This window comes from Tamandua tetradactyla, chromosome 1 (assembly GCF_023851605.1).
Source record: "Tamandua tetradactyla isolate mTamTet1 chromosome 1, mTamTet1.pri, whole genome shotgun sequence".
Classification (NCBI taxonomy): domain Eukaryota; kingdom Metazoa; phylum Chordata; class Mammalia; order Pilosa; family Myrmecophagidae; genus Tamandua; species Tamandua tetradactyla.
Genome location: NC_135327.1, coordinates 78,283,574 through 78,290,493, shown reverse-complemented (window position 1 = coordinate 78,290,493; position 6,920 = coordinate 78,283,574). Strand labels below are relative to the sequence as shown.

At 38.5% G+C, this 6,920-nt stretch overlaps 1 protein-coding gene across 1 annotated transcript in view; it reads left to right on the top strand.

Moving 5' to 3' along the window:
* The window catches only part of BLVRA (biliverdin reductase A), a 61,786-nt gene that overhangs the window by 1,319 nt on the left and 53,547 nt on the right, over positions 1-6,920 (top strand). The gene's annotated exons all lie outside the window — the stretch shown is intronic.

The window sequence follows — 6,920 nt, the reverse complement described above, 5'->3', positions numbered from 1 at the left end:
TAATGTAATGCCCATAAGTATTAATTCCAGGAAGTCAAAATTATTAAAGTAAAGGCTGTTGATATATAATACAAATATCTTCCCCAAAGTTTGTGTTGATAAATATGCAGTCCCCTACTTTCCTTACATACTACTTTCTAGAAAAACAAGAGCCAAAGTGGAAGTGTAATGTTATAAGGGAGGTTCTGTAGTCAGAGACCTAAGAAATATGACAAACTCTCTAATTAGACTTCAAGGAATAATCTTCAATATTTTCCCAGTATTTCATGCATGTTTTAAACAAAATTTTATACTCCCTTGCCCATTCAGTTAGCATCTAACCAAAGCCAAAGATTTGCTTACCACTTTGGGCACAAATGCTTATTTCCATCTTTGTCCTAATTGCATTTAGCTTTTGAGAACTCATATTTTTTATCTCTTCCAATCGGTTTTTAAATTTTTTAAATTTTATTTATGTATATATTGTATATCCATATACCATGTAATCATCCAAAGTGTACAATTAATAGTTCACAATATCATCATATAGCTATGCATTTATCATCACAATTGACTTTTTTTCATTTTTTGTGTGAAACATACCATATACACAAAAAAGCCATAAATTTCAAAGCACATTGCAACAATTAGTTGTAGAACAGATTTCAGAGTTTGTTGTGGGTTACAATTCCACAATTTCAAGTTTTTACTTCTAGCTGCTCTAAGATACTAGACGCTAAAAGAATATCAATATAATGATTGATATTCACTCACCCTTATTTGTTAAACCCTACCTTCTCTATAGCTCCACCATCACCTTTGATATCTTTCTCCCACTTTTTCATGTTAGAAGGGGCTATTGATAATAAGGAATAGGGGGATGGAACTAGTTGATAGTTCTAATCATTTTTATAAAATAAGTGTAAAATATGGTAAACTAAGCAAATTGTGCAAGCTGCTGTTTTTAAAGGAGCACTGCCCCAGAGCTGTTGACTGTCAAGGTAGGGGTCCCACCATGCTGGGACTAGACATATTTGCTCATCCTGTTTCACATTTACTTATCTTGTTCTAGAAAAGTACCCACTTGATGCAAGAAAGGCCACTTAGGGTCATTGTGGCATATCTGAAAGTCCAGGTCAGAGATGTGACAAAAGGGACCTTGCAGTACATTCTCCTCAAAGTATCTGAAGTACACGTTGTTCCACACCTTGGCTAAGACTGGACACAATTTATTAAAAATCTTTTCTAACCTGATATAGCAAAAATTTCTGTTCCTGTTACTGACAGGCTTTTTTTTTTTCTCTGTCCTTTCCTGATTTTTATTTTGAAATACTTTCAAACTTACAGGACAGTTACAAAATAATACAAACCCCATACAGAGAACTCTCACACACTCCCATCCCCCCAGATAGCCAGAACCACCTTTTTTAACATTTTGCCATATTTGCCATATTATTCTTTCTATCTATTTGTTGATCCAACCAGTCCATCCATATATCTGTCCATCTATGTATCATATCTGACAGGATTTTCTTAAGATCATATATTTACTGAACTGTAAAGGAGCAGAATATTAAACATTAGTTAGTGTCTTCGTAAAAGATGAAATATCGGCCATTCGAAGGGTGGCGTGCTATATTTGTTTTGCCTGGAAATGGAGAAGACAGGGACATAGGAAATTTTTTAAAAATATATTCCCTTTCACTTTGAGAGCAAGACTGTTTCAGAAGAGAGGAGAAGACAGTTTAGAAGGAAAAAAGAAACAGAAGACGGTTCAATTTTATTTGCTTAGCCCCCCCCCCCCCCCCCCCCCCCGTTGACAGCATACTCAAAGTATTGCACAAGTAGATACCATACCATTCAAGCCCGACCTAGGGCAAGAAATTTGATTCTGTAATTTCACGGAAATATTTCTTCTCCTTGGTGGACACTGAAGGGGAACATTGAAACCCTAAGTGTGTGACAGATGTTTTACAATCTCTGCCTCACTCTGCAGGGTCCCACACTAGCTTTCTAATAGTTTCTTGAATGCATGTCTACAGGAATTCCTGGCACATAGTAGGTGCTCAGTAAATATTTTCTAAATGAAGAATGCAAACTCAGTTGTCTTCACCACAATCTGGGCAGTTGGGTTAGGGAACAGAGGCCCAGAGAGGTCAGACTACTCATCTAAAAAGCCCCAAAGAGAGGGTTTGAACTCAGATGTGTAAGTTTTGGGAATCCATGCTTCATGCCTCAATGGTGCAGTTGTTTGTGTCACACTTTCCCTTTTTTCACACCATCTCTTAACTTGGTCAGGGCACCACAACTTCTAGCCTTTTCAGTCTGAAGGCTTCTCACACATCAAATATATGCTCTTCCTAGGCTGGATTTGTTGAACTGTGCATTGCATAATGTTGGCTTATAAAATGTTGTATAACCGGTTTATCAATTGTGTAATTGCCAAAACACAAAAATAAGTAATCTGGAAAATCCTGAAGTTGCTGTCTCAGGGAGAAATCCTCTATAGGCTGGCCTAAATCACTTCTCTCCCTTATTCTCTCCCTGTATTTTTAAGATGTCATTGCACCAAATCTGTTCTATTTTCTAGGCAGTGCTGTACAAGCACATTTTCATTCCCCAATTCTTCCTGATATTTCCAGGACTCTGATTATATGATCATATACAGTAGTAATGACAAGTTGGGCCATCCATTTTTGCCGTAACAGTATATTTTCCAGCCGACTTTAGCTATGTACCTTAGAATTTGAAAAAGAAAAGACATTTCATTAATCTGCAGAGAAATCTCTTATTGTCCCTTCAGGTTAATTTTTATTTAGATGACACTATCAGCTTGGAAGTTTTTCATTAATGTATAGATGACAGTTTTTCATTTATGAAAAAAAATTTGAAGATAGTACCCTTGGGTCAAAGGAGTTGTGTTCCTAAAAGTGCTCTTTGAGTTATAACAAGTGACTGCTCTATGAGCTGCAAACTCTTCCATATAGTCAAAAAAACTGAAGGCTGAGCTCCCAGCAACAAAGTTATACATACTGATATTTCAAAAGTACTCATTTCCCAAATTACTCCCCAAAGGAACCAAGGTAGCTTTCAACAAAATCAATGATAACAAGTAAATATAAAATAAATATAACCAGAAATAAGGAGCAGAGAAAATGTCAGAACATGAAGTAAGCCCAGGGGATAAAAAAATAAAGTACGTCAGTGCTAATCAATAGACTGTTCTGTGATGATGGAAATGTTCCATAACTGTTCTCTCCAGTTTGGTATTTTAAAATTACTTAAAATAATTTAATTATTTTAAATTTAAATAACCACATTTGTCTGTTTAGTAGCTATCTTATAGGACCACGTGGCTCTACATTGTTTTTGCAGGTGAGTCTCAAATTTGTCTCTGGAAAGTAAGGCTTGGTCAGTTACTAGTTCTTGTCATTCAAAAGTAAAACACACTTAGTGACTTCATTCATTTCTTCATTCATCCCCCCAAACATTAATGGCTTTGAAGGAAGCAGAGCCTTGCTTAATATTCAGGTATAAAGATGGTTTTCTGTGGGCTTCATTATTAGAGCACCCTGGTATATTGTCTTATGAAAATCTATTCATTTGAGGAATTGGACAGTTGGAGCTGAGAGATGTAGTCAGTGAATAATGAAATTGCCTTAGTTTTCCAGGCTGTCATCATAAATAACCTATATACAATAAGTTGGCCTAACAACGCTAATATACTGGGTCATGGTTTCAGAGGTCATGGTTTGGGGGGTTGTGATTGGTAGTGCATTCACATGGTGACGGTCTCTCCTTTTTCTGGGTTCCTTTGACTTCTGGCTTCCAGCTGCTCTCTGGGTTTTTTTTTTTTTTTTAAGTATGTCTGAAACGCTTCTGTTTATTTTTTCTGCTCCTTCTCCAGTAATCAGATTAAGTGGTCCACACTTTAGCAAACAAAACATCTTCAAGATATCCTGTTTATAATATATTCCCATCCATAGGATTGCAGATGAACTCTAAGAACATGTGTTTTGGGGGGTACATAATTCAACCTACCACAAGTGTCATTTATAGTTGCTTAAAGTTTTGAATAATTATATAAATGTTAACTAATCTTTATCAAAAAATTTAAAGTAAAAGATTAGCAAAAAAAAAGAAATTAAATCACTAGAAGTTCCACCACTTAGAGGTATAATTACTTCATATATATATTGTCCTTAATGTTTATTGTGATGGTGTTCCACTCTTCTTGCTTCAGAGTGCTTTTTTTTTTTTTTTTTTTTTACATGGGCAGGCACCGGGAATCGAACCCGGGTCCTTTGGCATGGCAGGCAAGCATTCTTGCCTGCTGAGCCACCATGGCCCACCCAAGATTGGTGCTGCTTTCACTTACAGGAGCATTCCTCTGTAAGCCTTGCTTTCCCCTATAGGCTGGCAGAGGACAGTGGAGCAGCAAACACACAAAACTACTAAAGGGTAAAGACCATGGTGATTTTGTCACATCCGGGGCATTTGGGGCTTTGCACCAGGTGCTTTGTCTTAGGTTTCATCTTCTCTTCTGCAGAGGGATGAAGGAGATTCTTTGTAAGAGGCATGCTCTCGGTGGTGGGGGAGGGCCATCACCACCAAAAAGGCGCTTTTTATATTTCAATGTGTATATTTCCAGCCTTTTTCCCATGTAACCATTACATTTTCTTTGATAGATCCTAAAGTACCCAGCTTCCTCAAGTGAGAAAGAAGTCCACTCTGAGGGATAGAGGCTGCTTTTACTTCTTCACTCAGACCTCTCAGGCTAACATCTGGCCCCCCCCAGAGAAAATCATCCTCTTCTTAATCATTCCCCATTCTTCTGCTAGTGGCCTGGCTTTGGAATGATAAATTTCGGCATGTGAAGTATCTACATACTAGATGCCATTATCACAGCCCCCCATCCCCACCCCCAGTCATGACAACTGGAAATGTCAGTTGAGAACCACTGGGTTTATAGAAATCATAAAAGTATTGCTGATTTGCTCTAAAGAAGTTCACATTCTAATTTGCCTGTTGGGAAAGAGACTGAAATAGAAAAAGAGGCATAATGTTTGCTAAGAAAGTTGTTTAATCCTGGCTGTACCACTAATTTATTCAGTGATTTTGGTGGGCCAGTCCGTCAAGTCAGGATCCCAAAAGGAAATAGCATTGAAATGAAAGGAATTTTTGAGGCTGTCTTGGTTTGCCAGGACTCCTATGACAAACACCATGCAGTGGGTTGGCTGAACAATGGGGTTTTACTGTCTCAGGTTTTGGAGGCCAGAAATCCAAAATCAAGTTCTCAACAAGCCTTTCTCCCCAAAATCTGTAGCTTTCTAGTGCTGGCTCGCTGAAACCTTGGGGTTCCTTGGCTTGCATCTCCGCCTCCCACACAAGGCATCTCCTCTGGCTTCTGCTTCTCTTGCTCAGTCATCTGTATATCTATCTAGATTTCCTCTCTGAGGACTTCAGCCATATGGATCAAGGCCACCCTGATTCAATTTAGCCTCATCCAGATCTTTGAAGAGCCTAAGGAACAATAGTATCCCCAGAGGTCCTATTTACAAATGGGCTTACACCTACAGGAATGTGGATTGAGACTTGAGCATGTCTTTTGTGGGAGACATGATTCATTTCCCAACAAGGAGACTATACATTAATGCAACACTTCCAAGCTGATACATTGAAAAGTGGGCAAGATTCAGGTAACCAGCAAGTAATGACGATGGGAAACCCCAGGATGAGCAACAGTAGAGAGCAGGGGAGGAACCTGTGGTACCAGAGCTTGGCAAGAGCTGGAACTCCGTAAGAGGGATCGCTCACTGGGCTGGATGGGCAGGTGGGAAATAAATCCTCTGACATCTCTTTCCCATCTTCTGCCCCCTGATCTACATTGACCAAATCCACATGGATGCTGGAGGCTGTAGGAGCCCAAGTGATGGAGTGTACAGAGAATACTGTATAGAGAGGAGAATGAATGAAAGGAGGGAGGGTTGGGGAGATGTTAGAGGCAATGTTGGCAGGTGACCACCTTCACAGAGACAGTGATCACTGCAGAGTAAAGGCTTGAGGCTTTTACTTTTTTTTTTTTTTTTTTTTTTTAAAGAGAGAGGGAGGAAGGGAAGGAAAGACAGAGAGAAGGAAGGAAGGATGGAAGGAAGGAAGGAAGGAAGAAAGGGAAACATCTTTAAACATTTTCTTGTTTTATTATATTTTGTTTGTTTGTTTGTTTTTTACATGGGCTGGGGCCGGGAATCGAACCGAGGTCCTCCGGCATGGCAGGCAAGCACTCTTGCCCGCTGAGCCACCGCGGCCCGCCCCATGAGGCTTTTACTTCTTAAGGGATATTGTGGGAATAAAGGAGGTGGGTAAAAAAAATTTTTTTTGAGAAATAGAAGCACATACAACTGCAGCCCACATTTGCTTTTGTCCTCCAACTCTGCTTTAGGCAGGGTTGTCAGCTCACTGTATTTTTAGGTAGTGCTGGATTGTTTTCTTAAGCCTCCAACTCGCTTGAACTGTTTAATTGTACTAACACAAATATTTGTTGGTGCCTGGTAAACAATTGTACTTGTGCAAAATTATTATTCCTGTAGCTTAACTTTCCCTTTTTTGTCACAAAAGCCATATCATAAAACCTCCGAAATTGAAAGGGCCTTAAATGTCTAGACTCTTACCTAATATTTGAGAATTTGCAGGCTCTTTAAAAACAAAAGTCAGAAAAATAAAACGGGTGCAAAACAGATAAAGAGCACCATACATACAGTATAGAGATGAAGTAATTTATGTAATTAATATTATAAAAGTTAATATATATATATTATACAAATAATACATTATGAAATCTTGATTGGGCTTATAAGGAAAGGAAAAAATTTCTTCCTGGAGAACCTTAAAAGTATGATTAGTGAGCTTCTGAACTGTCAAAAAACAATAGTCAGACCTCT